This window comes from Diprion similis, chromosome 1, assembly GCF_021155765.1.
Source record: "Diprion similis isolate iyDipSimi1 chromosome 1, iyDipSimi1.1, whole genome shotgun sequence".
Taxonomy (NCBI): domain Eukaryota; kingdom Metazoa; phylum Arthropoda; class Insecta; order Hymenoptera; family Diprionidae; genus Diprion; species Diprion similis.
The window spans coordinates 4,584,859-4,609,326 of record NC_060105.1 but is presented as its reverse complement, the minus strand read 5'-3'; the positions used below and the strand labels follow the sequence as shown (position 1 = coordinate 4,609,326).

The 24,468-nt window shown below is 36.4% G+C and overlaps 1 protein-coding gene across 2 annotated transcripts in view; it reads left to right on the top strand.

Annotated features, from left to right (window-relative positions):
- LOC124408557 (tachykinin-like peptides receptor 86C) overlaps positions 1 to 24,468 on the top strand; it is a 64,253-nt gene that overhangs the window by 554 nt on the left and 39,231 nt on the right. The gene's annotated exons all lie outside the window — the stretch shown is intronic.

Sequence of the window (24,468 nt, the reverse complement as noted above, 5' to 3'; positions counted from 1 at the left end):
TGTAATTTATAAGTGTATATGTAGGCATCAACTTTTCTCATTAGGTATTGTTATTTCTTTGGAAATTCTAATTTTCTTTATATAATCACTCAAAAATGGATTAGAATTTTATTCAATTTCAACTTATTATTATTATTATTATTATTACAACGACAACGGGGATAGGCATAAAATTAAAAAGTAAACCAGCAAAATTTCAATTTTCTTACTATCGGTTTTTTATAAAATCGTTATTATACACGTTGGAAAAAAATAAAAAATAATAATAATTCTGTCTATAAATTAACGATTAATATTCAATTCATCGTTTTAATTTTACCGTTGAAATGTAACAGGCAGGTAATTAATTCTCTGATCCTACATTGCATTGCAATTCCTTTTAAATTATACGACTCAACCTCGACTTTGTCCTTGCCTGTGGAAACGACGCTTTTGTTCTATGCAGAATAACGTGCATAATTCAGAATTTCAATTAAAACATATTTCAACCCGACTCGGGTGCAGGTTAAAAGAATCAATTGTTCGTTGACACTTGATTGCTCTACACTGCAGGCGAGAATTTTTCTGCACAAAAAAGCTGATTTTTATTCAAACGAAACCAATTGTTCGTAGTTCACCAGCTGTGATGCAATTTACGTTGTGAAACGAAAAATAAGAAAAGGATGGAATATAACGAGAATCGGGACGAAGTCTGTATACGTTAACTCGGCGTGTTTTGTTCTGTTTTTCCAATTTCTTTATAGATATTTTTCGGAAAATGTTAAATTGCGACTTTATATTCGAGTCAAGGGTTTCGTTTGGCAAACAGACTCGGGATTTGACGAAATTACGTCACAGAATTCTACGCTTGATGCTCGTCGCTCGAATATTCACACAAAGTGAACAATAATACCTTGTACGAATCACCCTTATAAAGGGAAGAAAAGTGTATAATTTTCTACGATCGATGTCTCTCAAGGGAGGTGTTAACAGAACGGAGACTTAATTGGATTTGTGGCCGCGGTGCATTTCATTAATTCAACGAATTTCTCCTTTTCTTTTCCTTCTCCGGTTACACGGACCCATGAGATTCGTCGATTCCCACTCGGCCGAAACCATATAATTATTTTCCCGTTTGGATAACTAACTTTCATTTTCTCCAATTTCTCAAAAATCTGTTTCTTCGGTAGTAAACTCACAGCGATATCAGTATTTTCATATTAAGCAAAATATCTTTAAACTTATTTACGTCAGTATTATGTTATGTTTCATTATTATTTAATAATTCGTATATAATTAATTTGCACGACGTCTTATTCTCTCAATTTAATGTTTCTCTTTTTTTCAACGAGTTCTCCGAGTGCAAATCACACTCATTGTCAGCTATTCCGCGACGAAGCTTTGTGTTCCGACGTGACCGTAAACAGGGATGTTATTTTGGACGTACACAGACGATAGTGTGTGTCGCATTCTAACCGAAAGAGGTGCGTCGTAGGGTAGAGTCGTTAACGAAAGTCACAATGCAGGGTGTAATTATAAACAAGCCTTGAAAGCACGGCTACAACTTCCGGTGAATAAAATATACCTACCTTCGCGGTTTGTATGTATGTAACGTAATTTGAGGGCTGAAAATGGCGCAGCAAATTCTCCTTGGAAAATATCCTTGTTATACGAATACATATATCAGACGAGATTTCCTTGAGCGAAAGAGCAAGCGATATACCTATATATATTATATATGTATTAGGGTGACGCAAAAAAACCGACTATTTTTTTTTTTGAGTCTCGTGTGATAAAATATTAGTTTTCGATGTTTTAAGAGCCCACCCCAAAGGGCAGTTCAAAAAAAAATTTTTAAGAGGTCGCTCTACATTTTTTAAAACGTCAGAAATCGTCAAAAATCAATTTTTTTTTTTTTTTAATTTTTTTTCTCGTAACGGTATAATTATATAGACAAAAAAAAAATAAGTTTCCGAAAGTTTCGGATGAAAATTTGAATTTTGAAAGGTCACTCATAATTTTTTTTCAATTTTTTGGTGCATTTCTTTAGATCTTTTCGAGCGACCTTTTAATATTCAGATTAAAATTTCATAAATTTTTTTTCTTCAATTTAGTAAGAAAGAATCGATAACAATACACGATGACATGAATTAAAAATCAAACAAAATACTGAAAATACAATTTTTTTAATTTAATTTTTTGACGATTTTTGACATTTTAAAAAGTTTGGAGCGACCTCCTAAAATTTTTTTTTTGAGCTGTCCTTTGGAGTGGGATCTTAAAAAATCAAAAACTAACATTTTGCCACACGAGACTCAAGAAAAAATAAAAAAAGTCGGTTTTTTTGCGCCACCCTAATATATATATATATATATATATATATATATATAATATATAAGCCGAACATTGGAATTTACGGAATTTAGATTTAAGATAAATTTCCTACTTTCTAGTCTTGCAACATGAAATAGAAGCCGTTCCGTGACTTGAATTTACGCAAAAATTTCACTCGTTTTTAGCTGCGGCTATTTTCTTCCTGCAGTATTTTGCGCGGGAGAATTATACGCCTCGTTCCTTCCATGCACCATGAAATACCTCCGGGCGTGGTGTTCGGATGTTGTTCATGTTGTAACTCCGGATTTGCACGCCTTCTGGCTGCAAAATGTTTCCTCGACTTCTTGTTTCGTGCCAGATTCGGTGGTGTAATAACGCGCGTATAAACTTCGAGTATTTTGCAAATTATACTCACAGCTAAATCTGTCGGACGAGATGTTCCGTCGAGTATAAAAACTGATTGGGATTGGTATGAGGGAATTTGATCATCTCGCTGGTGGGTTCAACTCCTAGCTAGACAGTACCTACAGGTAGAAAATATTCTCCTCGAACATTCAGCCGGAAATTTGAATAAAAATGCTGATCGTATTCGAGAGCGACGAGAATATAAATATATCGTTTTTGGATCCACTCGGTAAATAAAATCAACCCTATAGATTGTATTTAAGACATATATATATATGTATATTACAGAGTATCACAAATTTTTGTTATTATTGTGATTATTGCTATCAATCACGATGCATCCGTGTGAATTTTTTTCGATTACCTTTCTTTCGTTCTTTCTTTCCTTTTTGAATGTGGAGGTTTTTTTTTCTTTCCCCGAGTATAGTAAAAAAAAGGAATCACCACCATTTTTTCTCACCTGAGATATATATATTTCACACGCCCATCGGCCGTGCGAGACAGATAATAACTATGAAATTTGCGAGTGCGCGGTTTATATATATATACATATATGCATGTATAATACAGTTATATATTTATATGTATATATATATACGTAAAACATCGCAGAGAATTTATTTCGCGGAAAAGTTTGAACGTGTGAAATTGTTTGAACTTTTTCTCTTTTGTTATACAAAATAAATGTAAATTGTGAATCGGTTTAAATATTAAACGTTCAAGTATGATCTCGACTTTTTCCTCTGCTTTTTTATAACATTCAAGCTTGCAGTAGAATAAATTAATCAATATTTTCACTCGTCATTTTATACGTTTTCCGACAAAACCGGTAATCAGAAGTGATTCAAGTCGAACTATATTGTATCTACTTAAATGTAATATTTTACTCACCCGTTACCACGGAAATACATAAGTTATTCAACCCTTTATTTATTATTACTGGCGTATTAGGAGGTGAATTTGCGGTGCACACGAGGCGCGTTATAATACAGAAGCTAAACTTATAAACTTAATTTTCTCGAGGCTTGCCTTGTTCGGTGTATGAAACTATGTACCATCTGGGGATCCGTGATAACCAAATAATTGGGTGGAAGTGAATTTCAAGGTAAAATCCCGGGAAACCGCAACTGGAATAGACCCAGTAAATAATTCTGCAAGGAAAAACTGTGCGTTGTTATTTCGCGAGAAAATTCAGTAGAAAAGTTTCAAGTTAATTGTAAATAAATCCAATATTGAATTGGGAATCGATTGGAATTCCTCGTTTCGAATCTAATCTGCCGTAAGCTTGGAATAAAAGAAAAAAAAAAAAAAAGAAGAAAGAAAAGATAACGCTTCGCGAAAATAGCAAGACTGCGTTTTTTCGGGATGGCTGAACGAACATTTCCACGTCAATTTATCGCTTTTCCTTACCTCACGTCAGGTGTAATTTTATATAAGACTCGCCTCGTATACCGAATATGCTTATCGCGAATTTTAATGCGAACTCCCGGAACTATTCACCTGAGAGGAGCGTAACGATATCGTCTCGAGATAGTCGGAATATCACTGGAAAATATCCGATGAAGATATTCGGCAATTAGCATCGCGAATCTGATTCTGAGTAGTAGACGAAACTTGATTTTATACTTCGTTGTAGTTTCGTCGCAGTGGTAACGAGGAAAATAAGTTTTGTCTGTAACGTTTCTTTGTGCAGAAAATCAAACCAAATACCGGTCATATGAAATTTCTTCACTTTCTCAACTGCGTTTGCAATATCTTGTAGCTTCAAAGATTTGAAAATTTTTTCGAGATCATCTCTTTATGCATTTCCTTTATTTGTTAAACTTTTAAATTTTCAAGAGGTACATTGATTCGTCAGTTTTATGGAATAGGAAAAACTTAGAAATTCTATGGAATATTCACCGTTTTTTTAATTAGTAAAATGAATCACTGGCTGGCTAATGTAAGGAAGCTTGAAGTTTTTCGAATTTAATTCGATTCTTTGACTTATATCTTGAGGATAATTACTCGTTTCACGTAAAGTTTCAAGTCCGTCGTAATTAATCATTTTTAAATTTCATGTGTATCTTTAACTTGTTTGAAAGTGAATAAGAGCTGGTTTTTTTTTTTATGTTACAAAAATATTATTTTGTCAGAATCGTGTCTGAACAAAAGAAGCCCTTTCTTTTCACAATTTTCTTAAATTTTTCGCATCAAGAATTTTCTATCAAAAGTTTTTCGTACTCGTATTACGATAAATCAGGATTCTTTTCTGTAGAGTCAGAGAAGCTGAAAATTAAAATCGCGCAACTTTCTAACCCGGAGATACTCGAAATTGTCTTTTTATTATTAATTTTTCTCCATGTCCATATCACAACCCTCGATTGGTTTTGCGTCGAAAAAAGTTATTGGAAAATTGGCGGAATCTGTGTTCTCCCGATTTTGCAAATATCAATACGTCACATACGTCATACAATATCATCCCTCTTTGATCAACTCTGTGTGTAAATATATAATGGCATAAAGTATTATTCGGAATAATACCTTTCTCAAATTCCACCCCTCAAAGCAGAACTCTAACGACGACAGGGTAAATAACTTCCCCGTATATATCCAATATCAACCGAATTTGTTTACCTTTACTGTTTTGCAAATGCGTATAGATCGCTACCGCGAATTTACTCGCCGTTTATGCCGTATCTTTACCTATACACGTTTCACTTTCTCTTTCTTTTTTTTTTTTACAACTGTTCACCCCTTTTTCTCTCTCGTGTTGCGTATGTAATTACACTATACAGGGTAGGTTCATTCGCAGGGAATTATTCTTATCGTACCCTCGTCACTCCGCTGAGAGGTCATTATACAGTTTAATAGAAAGGTGTAGAGAGAGAGATCCTTTTAACCGATATAAAATCGCTGCCGAGCTCCTCAGCGATTCCCGCATTCTCCCCATTTCGCATCTCGAACACTCAACCATTCAGCCTTAATTCCCCTTGTTTTCTGCCAGGCTAGACTCTGGAATTTAATTGAAAGATTATCTCCTCCCTTATATTTCTAATCCTGCGGTCGTCTCAACAGAGGAAACCAAAGACCTTTTTGCGCCTTTATTATATCCCATAAGATATTTCGTCTATTATCATTATTATTATCACTACTCTCATTGTTTTCTTCTGCTTGTATATATCGGATTATATAGGTAAACTCGGTGTAAAGCCATTTCCGTTTACTCGTCTCTACAGATTTCAGATCGTACGTGATGGATTGTAGAAATTTTCGCGCACAATGGAATTATACCGATTCGTCGACGTTTTATATCGACGGGATTTAGCCGACAATTGAGAAAGCTTCGTACACGTCGATCGCCCCATTATCCTCACGACACTCCCCCCCCCCCCCCCCCCCCCCCTTCATCGCCATTTTATCGACAACTTGCCAATTTCCCGATCAGTGCTTCGCTTAGTTTTCCACCTGCTACGCAGTAAGGAAGTACATTTTTTCTGTGCCGGCACTCGTCGAGATTATAAGAAGACGCAGCTTCTTCTCCCTTCGCATACCTTCTCCATCCACGTATACGTATACATATATACCAGAAAAACACACACACACACATGTATCTATACCCGATCCGACTCATTTGCCGGCGTTATTTGCAGCCTCGAATCTTCATCCGGATTCCTCCCCCTCCCATCCTTCCTCGAATCACGTTATTGTTTAAGGTTCAAGTTTTCATCTGCTTTCAGCTGGGCTCGATTGGGTCGGTAGGTGGGTAGGTTGGTAGGTTGGTAGGTAAGCATATCACGCATTTCGTTCGCGTTTTCTTCACAGAGAGAGGAAAGAACTTTGATAAAATCGCAAATTTACTTCGATTATACGCGAAAAAAGGGGGTGGCGGGGGAAAGGGGGAGGGGATTTCACTGCGATTTCTTGTTCCCAGATTTAAAATATATGAGATCGATGATGACGAGGAGGAAATGAGATATTGAAATACCTGATGTAGATACGTTTACACACACGATCTTCGCGAGCGAATTCTGATCTCCACATTGCCTCGAATTTACCTTATAACGTATTCGGTGTATTGAAGTTCACGAAATTATTTGTTTGCAGAGATTATTTGTCTTTCGACTGAATTCAATTCTGCCAATCTCAATTTTTTTGATATATTTGGTCGATGGATATAATATCGAGATAAGTGTATGTATATATGTAGGTATAAAATAGGAGAGAAATCACGAGGTAGAAACGGTTTTCGCAGTGTTTAGGGTGATAATTTTTTTCTCGGTTTTTCGACTATCGCAAACTTGGTATACATAGGAAATTCAATTTTTGTGAGAAACAGATACTGGGAAGGAAAATTAAGGAAGAAACAGGCGGAAAACGAATACAATACTAATTTGAATCGCACGAAATATCAGTTTTTGCTTTATTCAATAGTCGACCTGCGATTATATTTTCTGTGCAAATGAGATTTTCAAAAAAGAAAAAAGAAAAATAAAAATTTTCAGACAATAGGCTTAGCAATAATTTACTCCATTTTGGTTCGAGGAGGTGCAGCTGAAAGTGACAGATGCGATCTTGAAAAACTTTGCCCTCCAAAGATGAAAAAATAATACGAAATTCATCGATCACTGCTAGACAACTGCGATTCAAATTGCAAACTTTTTTCGAAGCGTTCCCTTAGGGCTGGTTCAATGATCAAAGAAATAGAAAATGGCGAGCCACGTCGTCGACCGGCGACAAAAAGCAATCCGAAATTGGTTGGAATGCTTTCGCAGCTACTTAAGAATTCCGGACGCGTTCTCTAGAAACTTTATAAATTATCTGTCTGCTCCTATTCTCTCGTTCTTCAAACCGAATCAAGCTCAAGCTCTTAGAGATATGATAACCGGAAGATATCGCATGAATCATCTGTGAATAATCCGATTTTATTCAATCTCCGCTCTGACGTAGGTATACAACGAAAAATTTTTTCAAAGATTATATCGAGGGGTGGTTCGTAGCAGCAAAAATTTACACCATGATTATATATACATATACTTACATATTTTACAGAGTAATCGCGAAAGATTACTTGACAAATAATTTTACTTCGACTAGATAACTTCTCAAGATTACAAAGAGACTTCCGTAATCTTAAATCATTTCTAATAACGTTAACGTTATGATTCCTCGTCTAAACTACCCTCCGGATTAAATTACTCGTATTTTTTATATTCGAAAATCATGTCGTTTGTCCAACTCGACGATGACAGAGATCCTTATGATCTCGATTGATAGTTGAAACCCGAGAGTATATAAGGGTCGTGGGGGGGGGGGGGGGGGGGGGTAACACGGCATATAGGCACCTATATCATCCCCTCTATCGCTTATTACACACCCTGGGCTTCGACATTTTTCAAATCGCAGACGCGAGTGTCTCCTAGGCGATAGCCGCACGTCGTTTTGCGATGGCCTGCGACCCCACGACCGTAATTCGTGAATGTGCCCGAGGAAGAGGTTCGGGTTATCGCCGGACGCTGAGGGCCGGCAAAGTGCCGCCGAGTCACGACGTATTTACAAAAGTCGAGTCAACTTAGGTAGGTACGTCTTTTTTTATAACTCTTGAATGTCTCGCGGGCTCGGAAACTTTTCACCGTTCTATATCGGGCTTCTTGAATCTGCGAGGGGATTAAATCTTTACTACGTGAGGCAAGTCATATACGGATAAGAGGATAAAGCCTTGCGGTTCTTCCTTAGCTTGGAATTAGATGTATGAATATACGGGGCATTCCATGCCAACTCAACATATGTTGTAACTCTGAAAGTTGATATTTTTTAATTGGCGAAAGTTTGGTGGGTTTTTTTTTTCACATTCTGTTGGACAAGGTTCTATGATTTTTTTTCAAATTTTGCTGTCCAACCGTTCATGAGATATGAATTTACAGACATTTTAATAGTTTTTTTTTTTTTTTTTTTTTTTTTTTTTTTTTTTTTTTTTTTTTTTTTTTTTTTACATGCTTATGTAACTTTTTAAAAAATATATCAATTTCACTGTTCCTTTTTTTATAATTGTGCGTTTTTGAATGTACTTTTTGAAAATGTTGTGTAAAAGAAATATTAAAAACGTTTTTATTAAAATTTTTTTTATTCTAACAATAAAATAGTTTTTTTCTTAAACTTGAGTTTGTCGATCGAATTTTTTTTTGCTCTTTTATTATTAAGAAAATATCACTGTCTATTCCATAAATTTTTTAAGACTGGTTTCATCGTGGGTAAACGATTCTTTCTATTGTTTTTTTTTTTTGAATTTTAAAAATTGACGAAATCTATTTTTTTTTTGTTACCTAAGACTTCAAATATTACTTTTAATGTCTTATACAATGTTTCATTGAACATATTAATAGTAAAAAATAGTTTTTAGTAAAAATTAATAGCAAAAAGTTGTAAATTAAGGTAATCGGAAGTTGTGAAAATAATGAATCAGTATTTTGAACAAGAAGTTTTATTCTTAATGTTATTATTCTATTTCTCTTGTCGTTTAAATATTTTAAACAAATGATTTTCACTTGAGTTGGAAGTAATTCTCAATGTTAAATATCCACTTTTGTTCGGAATCAAGCAATGGAATTGTTGAGTTTTTTTATTGTTTCAGCCTTTTAAGGGCGTTTACATCCAAAGGCTAGAACAATGACCGGAACTCAAAAATTCCATTGTGTGATTCCGTACAAAAACGGATGTTTAACATTGAGAATGATTTGAAGTTGAAAAGAAAATGTTTGTTCTTTATTTCATTTACGATTTGAAGAAAATCGAGTGAAATGATTTTTTCTTTTAAATTTTATTTCTCTTTGTTTAAATTATTTTCGTTTCAACCCTTGTTGAAACATCAGTGAAATTGCACAGATATTATTTTCCTCTTTAAACTATTCTGCTACGATCAACGAATCAAATCAATTATAGCTTATTTTTTCGTAATTCAACTTCCGATTTATCGCTCAAATAAAACACTATTTTCGGTTTAACGAATGTGTCACGTGTAGACCAAGAATCGTGCAAAATCTACGAGGCGGAAAATCTCGAGATGCGTTCTCTGTCAATCGAGAACGAATGTTAACTGAATCGAAAATAATCCTTCCGGTTCACTGAAAAAAAGAATTGTCGGTTCTTCGAAATATTTCTTTGCGGGATAAAGGATAAAAAAAATTATTTTACTGTCGCAAATAATTTCGCGTTGAAGAAACCAAAGATTTGATGGAATTAACGATGTTTTTGAAACAACGAAAGATTTCGTGAGATAATGTAAAATTTATCTCGAGCAATAAAATATTTGTTTGGTTCTATGAATTATTTTTTTCACCGATTAATTCAGGGGTTATAGACACGATACGAAAGTAAATGTTAGGATAACAGAGCGGCGATTAAGCTGCGTAGACAAAAAAAAAAAATTCATCGCGTAAACTAATATGCAGAAAAGAACTTGAATTTAAGGCGATGAGAAAAATTTTAATTTTCTCATAAGTGTTTTTCGATTGATTAGTTAGAATCGCTTTTTTATTCAAGACTAACAGTGAACCCTTGTCTAAACCGCAGTTTGTTTTTGTAAAACCTTCAGTTTCTCCCCTCTTGATTAATAGCCTTATTCGTTTAGTATATGAAAAGTGAAAAAAGCTGAGCTGTAGGGCGGTGAAAATGAAAAGGACTACAAACTAACCTCCGGGAGATTCCGATCGCGATAACCCGGAAAATTTTTGATAAACCTAAAAACCGATCGAATTCCCATGGCGTAAAAAAATTAGCTACTTACACCTAGAGTACGTAAAAATTTTTCTGATTTATTTATACCGAAAGGCGGCTTCTTTATCTACAACCAGAAGATGGACGTTACCGAGTATTTAACGACTTACCTTTAATTACATCCCCTAGAACAACGTGCGATACGTGTAAGCTTAAGAGCGTTGAGAAAATTACCGTGAAATGAAGTTCCTATAACGTAATACGGTGCTGAGAATTGTCTCTTATAACTTTTATGTCGCCCAGTGAAAATTCTCCTAGATTTACATCAGCTGTATTGAATAAACGGCGGGTGAAAAGGTTTAATAATTTACTCTTTTTCCAACTTTGTCGGAACGATTCAGTCTCGAAAACTTGACCCCCATGCTTGATTTCTCGTCTGCACATACGGAAGTTATATTTATGTATACAAGTACCTACGTACTTTAGGAGTGTTCGATTTCTCGCGAAACCTGCGGATGGCCGCGAGGAGAAGATGATAAACGATCCGGAAGCCTCGTCGGAAAGTTTGCAATTTCTCACAATGAATCCCTGAGGTGAACCTTATCGCACGTCGTACTTGATACATCGACGCATGCATTACGCGGGCTAATGTCTTATGTGAAAAAACACTCAAAAAAATAAAAAACTGGGGAGGGTGGGGCAAAGTGGGCCCCTTAATAAAACAATGCCTAAAATTAGAATAAAATGTTTAGTTTTCGTACGAACAATTACGTTAAATTATTATCTAACTTTCTCGAGAAAAAAGTAATCACAAATTCAAGCTTAGATAATTATTTTACTTTGACGAATTGAGACTAGGTGTGCAATTACTTGAGTAAATTATTACCGAATAATTCATATTTAAGAAAAAACTTGGGTGCCTAATTTTATCCTTTGTTGTTTAAAAAATTTCAGGAGGCCCACCAATTTTTTTACAAATCGTTACTTATTTCATCAAGATTGGAAGATCGATTTTAATTGTTTATTTATTTATTTTTTTATTTTTTTATAAACGTGTCTATGATTCGTGCAGGTTTAGGGTGAATTTGAACGATGTCCTCAAAATCTTAAATATCTAATGTACACATGTACGTACGTTGACGAATGGTGAAAGAGTTTAGTATAAATGTGCTACATCTTTTCTGTTGTTGCGTCGTTAATATGTATAAAAGATGATGCCTTCCAATGTCGTTACACAAATGCTTTTTTGGCGGGGGATCAACCGACGTCTGTCAGTACTGTCTCCGTAAAATGGCCGGTGATATGACCGAATGGATTTGGCGGGTCCCTGCCAAAGCAACCCTTGAAATGTCGCCCGCCGGTCAACCCGACGTCACGAAAGAGTTGAAGAAAAAAAAAATGTCGCAGATGTCACGTTTTTTCTTCGACATTTCTTTTCATCTTTTCATCTTTTTTTCTTTTTTTTTTTTTTTTTTTTTTACCAACCTCCAGCTTAAACATTATCATTGTTACTACTGTTATTGTTGTTGTTATTATCGCTATTGTTGTAATACTTTCGACGAAACTTCTCCACTCACACATATTTTGGATTTGGATTTTGGGGGTGGAAATAATGATTTTCCAAAAGAAAAAAACAAAAAGAAAAACTAAAAACAAACGCGGCGACACCTTGACGTTATAAAAATAAAGTAGCGAATACGTGGAGAATAATTAGAAATTTTTTTTTTTCTGTCTTTTGGAAAACGTGTACATAAAAATTGGGGGGGGAAATATTAGCCTGAAAATTTTCAACGTCGTTTGGATTCACGCGGTTTTGGCACAATTCTGTTACGCCTGTGCAATTTTGAACCAGCTGACGTAGGCTTGGAAAATTCAACCTGGCACAGCAATAGGTAAGTATATTATCTCACCCGGTGCCAGTGCTAAATTTTAACTTTCGAAAGAAACGTTTCATTGACGTGTATTAAAATTCAGGGAACAAAATTTCGCGGGTCAAAAGTTAATCCGGATATAACACGGCTCCGGCTTTAAACTTCATTGATCGGCAGATAAGTTACAGGCTTACAGGTACGGATACGGCGCTTTTACATTGAAAAGCACTCGGTGAACGAGTTTCTACTGTAGCTGATTAATTATCGAAGGGAAATTGAATATTTTTTTTAAAGGGGCGGGGGGGGGAGGAGGGGGGGGGGGTCGGAGTTTTTCGACATTTATGATCACGACATGGGATGGTAAAAGGGCGTGAGACGACAGCGCGAACTGATCCATTTTCACTGTTGATCCCGAAATTTTTCCCGCCTAAATCAGCCGACATCTATTTATATGCCACACTTACTCGTATCATACTTCAAAGGAGTCCCGAATTCAATCCCTAGGGAACGGGGACGTGCTATTAGTAATCTTCTACGAAGCAGCCGCGCGAGTTCTTTGAGATTTGTAAATTTTGAGACGCGTGTTATCCTAATTTTTGTCCGGGGGAAAATTGGAGCGTTTTAATGATCAGAAGCCTGGAGAATTTTTGCTTTGAAAAAAATGGAGATAAAGAATAAAAATAATCAATTCACTTTTATTTTTATACGGAAATCGATTGACAGAGCAATTTTGTTTATTGCGAGAGATGGAAAAAGTTTGGAGTGTAAATTAAAATTATGTATTTGTGTTCGTGCAAAATGGCGGAACCAATATGGCGGACATACTTGATGAAATGATGTCAGATTTCGAAGATAACAAGTACAGGAGGGTTTTCAAGGTCGCTGATTACGAATCCGAAATCAAAAATACTCTAAACAAAATGGCGGAATTTTTCGCTGCCTGCGTCGTTGCCTGCATTTGGTGATCACGATGCACGTCTGAAGGCTTTCCCTTTCATCCCTCCATACCTCGCAGCACGTGTTGTCTCGTAATTTTAATTGCTGCACTCCCACCATATCCCTACGCGAGCTGAGTTTTCAATGAGAATACGTACCCACGTATACCTGTATATATATATTAACTATACGGTTGTAACTTACGTGCACAGATTTAGCATTCTCAGCGTGAATTTCAAGTCGTAAAAGCTCGCGAGTATAATTCTTTTTTTTCCATTTTATTTTTCAACTTTTTCTTAGTTCTTGAAGGATTCCGTATTTCAGGTTATATCTCGCTTTCGGCGAAACTAACGGAATATTTCTCTTCGTTAAACTTTGATGCACTTATCGATTGGTAATTATAACAGTAACTGTAATAGGTAACTTATACTTACTATACTATATATATCTATCTATTCGTAGGCTTCGATTTTCTACGATTTAATCACCACCCTCTGTTTATACGCTTTCTATTCGCTGCTCGATTTTCACTCGTCGCTAATTGCTTCAAGTCATCATTTTCTGCCGGTGTACCTACACTTTCCGCTCATATTTCGCTAATTTTATACTGTATATATAATCGGGTTACCAGCGATGTATAATATCGGAAACTCACGTTTTTCTTTATCTTTATTAGACTTTATCACCGAATTATTATTACTCATTGCGACATAGGTCTCAGCTGTTTTCGCTCTGATATATCGATGTATGCTTAATCGTGTGGAAAATTTTTTTTTTTCTTCTTCTTCCATATGCCTCTAATTTTATGACCTCTGGTGGCTCGACGATATTCCGATAAACTGCACATTATATATATATATAACGAACGAAAAACGACGGTGATTTTTTGTAATATATATTTATAGAAGCAATTTTAGACCGACTGAAATTTTTTTAGGGATGAATCGCGACGATGGGACGGTGATAAGTAGACGGGAGTAAAATTGCTCAGCAAAACACGTTGTACACATCAGCGACGCTTTACGCGAGATGAATTTTCAAACCGTACTCAAGCTCCGCGAGAAAGTCGATACGTCAAATTTAATCACCTAATTTGTTACGCTTGTATACTCGTTGACGCAATTTTTTGGTTGTTTGTTTGTTTGATTTTTTTTTGCTCCTCCTCAACACGGTGGATGTGAATTCTTACATTTTAGCCATTGTAACGTCGAATATGTGTTTCCGGGAAACCGGGGAGGTTTTTCTTTCCTAATCGTTGCTCGTTGATCATTTACGATCGGTGAACCGAACCTCCATATTTAAACTCGGGGGTTATCAGATATATACGCGGATATTGCGTAACGATCCTATTATTAAAATTAAGATGCTTAATCAACGATAATCAGCTTTAGTTTGATAGTCCAAGTAAGTATGTAAGTACGTGCAATAACGAAGCCGAGTTCAAGCCAATTTATTCAATTCGTGGGTAACTCGAGTTATAATTCACTGTATGAACTTGGCAATGACTCAAAAGCTCGAAAATTTAACTCGCTAATTAATTAATCCACGACAGTGGGAATTGAATCAACATCAATTTGAGTGAAGAGCGCGAAAATGTATGAAAAAAAGGGAAAAATGTAAGGCATAATCAGTTTTGACAGAGTGACTTAGCTCGGCAATTCGTGAGTAATCTAGTATAATTTCGGGCTATTCGATTCTCTGCAACCTCCACTTACTAGGCGGAATTCAAACACCTTCCAAATGAGGCGCCATTGTGTTTTATTGTGCATTGAGGGCCGACAAAAGGTATAGTGTATTCGAGCTTCTGGCTCATTTAACAAACGCGAAGATTATTTTAATTACGAATCAAATTACACGAAAGCTTACAGAGCGTAACGGAACGGAACAGCGATGGAGGCGAAAGGGAAAATTTTATTGTAACAAAACTCAAAGAGAATATTGCACGAATATTTTACGTTGTACATATCCGAAAGTACATCTTTGACCCGAGATTTTGACCTTTTATTGTTTCTTTTTTTTTTTTTTTTTTTTAAATTACTTTTAGATTTATACTCCGAAACTTTAAAAGGCATTATCACCGAGCTCTGCAAGGAGCTGAGACGATTTGAAAAGCTTTTTCTTTGGTATTATTTATTACTTTTTTCCTTCTTCTCTTTTTCCCTTATTCTTTATTACTTTTATCTTATAACGCGATCTTTGAACGCTGCTACCATGTAACTCGCGAATATCGTATATAAATGCCTAAGAAAAATTCGACGATTCCGAAACATTTTCCACAATTTCCGGTATACCTCATGTAGTATTCTAGTTTACTCCTTTCTGTATAGCCGTACTAATATACAGGCACTTTACTCGATTAACCGCAAGAATGTTATTATAGACATTAGGATTCGCTCGAGGAGAAAATACCGAAACTTGAAGAGATTTCTGGGCATGCGGTATTTCCAGTGCATGGTTTTGTAAAATTACCGCTCGGATTATAGTGGAAAAAGTCAATTAAATAACCAAACAAACGTTTATTCATGTGACGAGGAAACTTGGATAAATTTCTCTGCGACGGTTATAACGTTAAATATTACTTTTTTTTTCCTTACAACGCCATTTTACTCGTCTGTAGGCAGTCGTGAAAAAGATCCTTGGGAATTTTGCTGGTTTATATTGTTGATGTAACGCGTATTTACGTCAAACCTTGGGAGAATCCTCGTGAGATATTGTGGGCTGATTTTTTTTCTTTTTCCTTTTTGCAGGATATATGCTTGTAGCGAATTTATTCTTTATTCTTCTTCTTCTTCGTCTTCTTCTTCCCGCACATATACCTACATACACATAACCGAATAGGGGTAAACAAAGGAAACTGGGTCGAAGTGATGAAACGTCTGGATGTTATCCAAAATTATTTGCAACAAGGGGTTAAACGCTGCGTGCCAAAAGCGCTGGGGTCAAATTATCGCCGAATTGTTCACCCGTGCGATTCACACTTCGCGAAAAAACGAAAACAGGGGGGAGAAAAAAATAATCAATCAATTTTACCGTTTGTATACGGCACTCCGGTTTACGGAAAATAAGCTTGAAAATGTGAATAGAAAATTTTCCCCCTAATTATATCGCTCGATTAGAAAAAAGGTACGACAATCGAGGGCGGATTTTTCGTCTTGAAATTTGCACAGTTTTTTTTTTTTTTTTTTTCGTCACGCGGGATTCGAAGTTAAGTAAATATAACTGCGCTTGGTTCCTTTGCATATAAATTCCTTCTAACGAACTTCTGTAAAAATTGCACGAATATTTTAAGCTAATGGAATACCTACAACATGAGAATTTGTCTTTCGCATTATTCAGGAACTTCTTTCGCTGCTCCTCTCTTTCTTTTTTTTTATTACGATCCCTCAGCTTCAAGGTATTTGAATTATTTTTCTCGTTTCTATTAGTCCGGAAGTCCCGAAGGGTGGCTAATTCGGCACACCATTAAGACAGGCTTCGCCTTTCTCGCTTCACCGTTCGGGCGAGCAACTTTTCTCACCCCTCCAGCCTGCCACTCGGGTTATTTATTTTACCCTCACCAACGAAACTGGCATCCATTCCTTGTCAGTTGCAAAATCGCATTCACTTGCGTGATGAGACTGCAGATGTAGTCACGGTCGAAGTGAAAGGATCTTGAATTACTTAACCCTCCTGACCGCGATTTTTTTAAACTATCCCCAACTATTTTGGCGTCCATTTCATGCATTTGATTTCTATAGATTTTTAGAGAAGGTAAAAATTAGCAGCGACAACGTGACGAAGCATTGGCCATAGAAGTAAAATCACCATTCTGAAACGTGGAAACGAATTTGAAGAATATTAGCGATCGAGTCTGCGAAATAATCCTTATAGAATTATATCCTTATCAAATTATGATCATTCGACTTTCTTATTTAATCTTCTTGATCCGATCTGTGTGCAGGTTAATAAATAATGTTCGAAAATTTCATCGGGAGAGACAGTACAAGGAAATTCATTTAACGATGATCAAACGATAAAATTTAACTCGTACATACTATATATCTATATAATTGTATCCGGCATCAAATATGCACGCGGCAAGTTATTGGGTTGTGAATTATTACGGGTTATGTAAAATTGAATTCAACACTCCGCGTGAAATGAAGCATGACTTTATTCCGTTGCGAATAAGAGAAACGTTTTTTCTTTGTTGGTTATTTTTTTTTTCATTTTACTTGCGTGACGTCATTCTCGACAGAACGAATGTTTGACGGTAAACAGGATGAACACGAGAATTGGAAAAATTTTTAAATCACGATCGGATTATTCTGATTCCCTGGAGGAAAGAAAAAATGGTGAAAATACGAAAAGTGAGAGAAATTTTTCCAATCAGTCGTATATAATATCGATGGTTGTAATATCGCATTTCGCATAATGGGAAGCGAAAACGGGTTAAAAATTGTAACTCGAATTCATGGCCGACCAATTCAGGACACCCGGAACGGCGGCAGGACTCGAACGGATTTACTACCTTCGTAATATCCTTGTTTAGGCGCGACGGACTTCGCCAATTGTGTCACGGAAATCCTGCCCGCGAAGTCCCAAGTTTTCCTTCTTCTTATTCCCCTCGGCTTGAACCTACGGGATATACGTACAATTCCCTCAGGGAGTTTTTTTCACCATCTCGGACGTACGCGTTGATCTACGATTAGCTTCGCTGCAGCCCGTCCCTTTTGGCCTCTTGGAATTTCCCGCCCCCGACATGCTTAGCTTCTTGTTGTACAACGCAGGTCTTTTCTTGCGACTTATAAATAACATTCCCCGGATTCTCCGACCTCTCAAGCAGAATTTTATCGCATGCAAAAACGGTTCGACACGTTTTGCCTATCCAGTTGTTCAACTATAAGGGATCACCGGTTGAGCTTGTCTTTCCCTCGTTTATATCTGCTGAACGCGTTGATTACGCCTCAAATATTCTCGCCCTCATATTATCAATTTGCCATATGAATATTCATCTGTTTACACGGGAAGGTCCGAGATTATATAACGTTTTAACGTATTGATCCTGCAGGTTCAATGCAACCCTTCTTCAACTATAATACGATCAACTTGTATGATACACTCTTTACTCGATCTATCACTTTGAATAACATTATTTTTACAGGCTCGTGTATAATCAGCGTTCACCCATCACATATCTACCCTGAAAATTATTATGCTCGCGCGTGTTAAAACGACGCGATAATCGCCCAGATTATTATTTATCGCACACAATCAAGGGGAATTAAATATTAGCATTGATAAAAGTGAGCTTCCGGTGTTTCCCTCGTTTTACATATGTGATATATGTATATATGTACATTTATATATCGATTGGGCTAATCCCCGGAGCTCCATTAGCGTGTTTTCGTTGAATGCAGGCTCATCTCTCTCTCTCTCTCTAATTACAGACTGTGTTTCGAAATCCACGATTTTCACTATATGTGTCTACACTATGCGTTATATTCTAATAATTAGGGTGTACCTAATTCAGAATTCATAATATCGTCGATCGTCATTGCGCATAATCCTTTGACAGTTATTAAACCGAATAATAATAAAAAAAAAAAAAAAACAAGAAATAAAAAATAAAAATAAAAATAAAAACAGAAAACTGGGGAAGTTTTTGTCCACCTCCCCGAGTTTTACTTCGGTCTTCGCTTTGTATACTTTTTACAAATATTTTTTCTACGTACATGAAAATGACTAAGCTGATATTTCTTCCATTAACTTGAGATAATTTTGCGCGACAGCTGTCAGTGATTCGCCTTGCGCAGACAGCAATTCACAGCTGAGCGAATCTCGCATTTGGATTCGAATTAAATCTTCCAGATCTAAGTAAGGGGATTTCCTTTTTTATACTCCATGGTTTTATCTCGACTTCTCCTTCTCCTCCTCCTCCTCCTCTTACTGACGTCTCCGAGTGAATCAGGCTTATTTAAAATCCACAACAACCCAGCTCGCATTTGGCTTGTAGGTTCCTATAATATCTGCACGCTTTTCTTTCATTCTGCCTTGAGCAGCACTTTTTTCAACCTCTTCCTTCGTCTTTGCCGTTTACAAGCACAACCTTTTCTTTTATCCAACTCAGCGTAATCTACGTGCACTTAAACTTGTCTCTCACCCGGCAGTTTCTTTGCCGCGATCGTTTTGTTCGGCAACAACGAGTTAATCGCCGCGCCGGTCTGATCCTTGCGGCGGACCTGCATTCAGACAGATTTACCGCTGCAACCAATCTTCTCTCCTCTCGCTACGTTTCATCCTCTATACCTTCAACGTTGGAGAGCCAGTATTTTCTTTCGTCGAAATGATGCCCGGGCGGAGCGGAAATGCGGCGCGGGGATGGAAAACGTAGAATCGATCGGACCAGCCGACAAAAATAGAACGTTCAACTCCACGGTCGAATGAATTATTATACCATTTTCGCTTAGTCCATTTGTCCGTACTTCGAACGGCTTTCCCTTCGGCTATAACCTCGAGCTTCCTGAACTGTCAAACTTCCAGCTTTCGGGCCAAAATATTGCAGGACACCTTGCGTTGCTCAAGACGTTACTCAGCAAGTTACTCTTCCTCACGAGGCATCCGCCCGGAGCAGTAGCGACAAATTGGTGTGATTTCACTCAACTCAAGTTGGTTCGGCTGGAACTATATAGACAACCTTCGGATTTTCGCTTCCTTGTTAGCGTCGGCTTGTCATGAAAATTGAACTTGCTGATGCAAGCAATCCACGTCCCGCGTGTCAAGAGACTGATTAAATTATCGCTATCCCCCTATCTAGCTGCTTTCTGATATCGAGGAATTACCGGAATACCTATACTCTGAATCCCTCCTAGACATTTCGGGATCATCTTCAGCCGTAGAGTAATTTCATCTATTTCGATCCATGTGTGAGGCATAACGCGATCCCTGCATAGGACGTGCAGGGTGTGGATTCTAACTCGGGACAAACTTCTAGGGTATGGAGAGACTGCCAAGACAAGCATTTCGAGCCAAGATAACCATGGTTGGAAAATCATCCAACGGTACTGGAGGGTTTTGATGGATTTTTGGTACCATCATGGTGTAATTAATCAGATTTTATCACTTTCGACCCAAAATTTTAATAACGCGTAGACAACATTACACCGTCGTTACTTGTATAAAGTCAACGAAACGATAAACTTTGCGATAAACAAAAAAAAAAAAAAAAAATTAGTAAACAATTTCCCGTACTTGTGGGCAGAATTTGAAAGAAGCGATGGGAAATCGAAAGCTCAAGTGTGTGCACAGTGTGTAATGGAATTTGGTTAAACCAAACAAACCTGTGTTAGCGAACGCGATACTGTGCATACGCATATTTGAGCTTTCGGTTTTCCATCAGTTTTTTCAAATTCCGGTTACAAGAACAGGAAATTATTTTTTTATTTATTTTTTCCCTCATTGAATTGGATACTAATCTGGAAAATAGTTGCCTGCTAAAAACTAAGCTAAACTATAAAACTTACGTAATTCGTAAGCTGCGCTCCTAAGTTTGATGTCTTTAAATTCTTTGGGCAATTCTCAAATCATAACGAGTCTCAACGATTCTATTTTCATCTATAGGTGAATAAGCCGCTGTGCATTATTCCTTTTTCAGTATCTCGACATCGAGCTTCGCCTACAAATTTATCGTATTAAACGAAGTACCTGCCATGAATCCGCCTGAATTTATGCAATTCCAGGTACACTTAACCTAAGTTCGTCTCAATTTAAACATTCTATGATACGTTGAACTTTCACGGTAAACTCGCCTGCATTTATGCAATAGTGGGTACATCTTTCCTGAACCCGCCTGCATATTGGCAACTTAGGATACATTTAATCTCTACTCGAGACAAATGCGAATCGGTAAAATGTACTCGTAGTTGCCGATATGCAGGCGGGTTCAGGAAAACGTACTCGCGATTGCATAAATGCAGGCGGACTTGAGATACGTTGAATTCAAACGTGTGAAACATTTCCGCGAGATAAATCAGTGACTGTAATGCCTGACGTAAAGGAAAGGTGATATTCATACGCGCTTATCAACTTCCGGCTGTATGCAGTGCGTCATTAATCATTTTTCCTGGGGTTGTAAATTCGACTGTAAAGCCAAGACGGCCAAAATTGCTGCACAGTGATCGAATACAAGCTTCTTGGCAGTCGAATTGATGGCTGTAATAACGTGTCAACCGTGTAATGTATGGCTCTCCATCAATTCGTGTCTTCACTTCCTCCACTCGACAGTGATTTAGAGAAACCGATCAATGCATGATTGCATATGCGTATATACATACCTATATACACGACTTGGATCAGTTGTCGCGTCGGATTTTTTCGTCGATCGATCACGTCCACTCTGGGGGAGAACCCCAAATTTTTTCTTGCACGCTTACAATGAAAGCCTTTCGTATAATCAGTGTTGGGCATTTTTTCAATTAATTATATCCTAATTACTAATTACAAATGTAATTTGTAATTGAAAGAAAGAAAATTAGTAATTAGAATTTCGATTTGTATTTTCAAGAATAAAAAATACTAATTATATTTTTAATTTGTAATTAGAAGAAAAATCGATACGAATTATACTAATTACATTCGTAATTTGTAATTGAAATTTTTATAATTACATATTGAAAATGTAATTAGAATTTTTTTCTGTTAATTATAAATTAAAAATGTAATTAGTAATTTCGATGCAATTAATTATACAAAGTAATTAGTGGTGCCCAACACTGCATATAATACACTTACTCGCGGCAAAAAAAATGATTCGCAATTTTTCTGTATTTCTGTATGTAACCAACATGTAGGTATGTAGATACTTGTCGGTTTGTCGATTTTTCGCAATTCTTTTAACCTGCCAGATGTGAATGCATTGTAGACCTACAAGAAGCGCAAAACAGTACATCTTCTGATTGTATGCAAAATTTTAACCGCTTATGTTGTATCGCGTATCCCAAATGTTGCCGATAAAATTCTTGAATATCCGATGAAGTTTTTTTTCTTCCAACGATCAACTTTATTCAGCCGTTACCGATATTGCATAATTTGTTGGTGATTTTTAGAATTAATGCGTACATTATTGAAATTGCCCTACAGATTTTCTGCATATTTTGAAATTTCTTTCGCTCTCTTTCTCTCTTTTTCCCTCTCGCTCTCGTTCTTGCAATTTCTGTCGTAGCACGAAGAAAAATACCGCTCATTTATAACTCTTTAAGTGGCACATTTTTCTACTGAACAACTTTAGAAAATCATAGGTGATCTATAAACTTTCGGGGTCGCTGACTACGATTCTGAATTCAGAATTACGAATTTCAAAATATCGGGGAAAAAAATTCATTTTCCGAAATTACCAATTTTTTTTTTTTTTATTCTGACAAAACTAACGCATCGAAAATTCTGAAAAAAATTTATTAATAATTAAAAAATTGTGTATGAAGAATATGTAAAAAAATTTGCAGAACCTCAGCTGTTTACGTTACCAAAAAAACTAATTAAAAACAAAAACGTGTTTTTTCATCACAATTGCTTCTAACAAACATACAAATAATTAAATTATTATAATTTTGCATCAAATTTTAATGACTCAGGCACCCAAGAGTCTAAAAAGTGTTTACGTGTATACAAAGAACACAGAAATATATTGGAAATATGAAAAAAAAAACAGATCAAACAGGTGGGACGTATAAGTCCACCCCTCAAATGGTTAACAAGTATGAAGAAGAAAAATTATTCAACGGTTCAGATCGCGATCCCAGGTAAGGTTAAGGTTCTCAGGGCAATTTTTCACCTCTCAAACAGTCGACGCGATGGTTGAAGGTATTCATTAATTAGGGACGGGTTCTCCGGGCGTCAGAATGGTTAGGAAATTTCAATCTTTGATAGCCGTACAAGGGTCGAGCGGTGTACCCCAATAAACTATTAGGCATGCAAATATCGACCTCCGCTAAACATCTGCCACCTGTGCAAGAAACACACGAGACTGGATGCTGCAGTGGACCCTTCATCCCCGCCCTTCCGGGTCTTCAAATTTATGCATTCCGCGTATGGAGTTACAGGGGGAACGAACGAAGGATCAGCAAACACCCGGAACCTTCTCGATTATCATTATTATTATTATTATTATTATTATTATTATTATTATTATTATTATTATTATTATTATTATCATCAACGTCATTATTATTATTATTTTTATTGTTGTTGTTGTGGTTGTTATTATTACTGTATCTTGCATGCAGCGAAGGAACGAGAAAAAGCCACGGAATCTGGGCGATCGTTCGAAATTACGTAACCGTCGCAGTCTTTTTGCAATAAATGTCTTTTCATAAAGACTTGCTGCTCAAAAAAACTACTTGCAATGATTTGAGTGTAATTTTTGTTTCTTATTTCAAGTATAACCGATCCTTCTGACAAATTCTCTGTATAATTTTTCAAACGTAGATAGCATAATATTGTGGTGTATTTTTTTTTCTATCATTCTTGTAATCAATTTTTATCTCGTCATTGGTTTAATTTGTCGCGAAACTCGGTTAGATTGACGTGATTCTTTTTCCGCGAATTCTCAGCTGATGAGTGGATTTGCACTTAAAGGCGGGTTTTAGTTGTGGGCCTCTGGCTGATATCAGGAGAAGACATTCCTTGCCGTCTGACTTATCTTTCTTGCTTGTTCATCGTTAATTGCGAATTCAATTTCCCAAAATTTCACAGCTCTTACTCAACCGTGTCCTTACTTCGTCCTTCACCTTTGAATCCTCTCGTCACGCGAATACGTCACTTAAGTTTTTGGCGCGACGCTTTACTTACTTCGCAAGAAACGCATCTGTCGGATTGCGGTTCAACAGAGATTGGCCAAAGTCAAGACTAATTTCTATCTTGCTTGTAGAATTATCAGACTTGAACTTTTTTAATCTGTAGTGATTGTCGAAGACGATCATATAATCTTGGCCGAGACGTTTGTAGTTAGAGGTGTTTCATAGAAGTACCCAAAATTTAATACTAATTTGCGAGATTAAATGTCCCTAGGGATGAAAATTACACGTGGTATGAAAATCAACGGTTGAATTTTCAATTTTCACGCAATTCATTTTCCTATCTTATACCTTATAGGTATATTCCTTGTGTTATAATAAATTTGGCTTGGAATTATCTCACGTCGAATTAATTATTCTAGGACTGCATTCTTTGTTTAATTTCTTACGTTATATGTATTTATAATTTACAAGGTATAAAT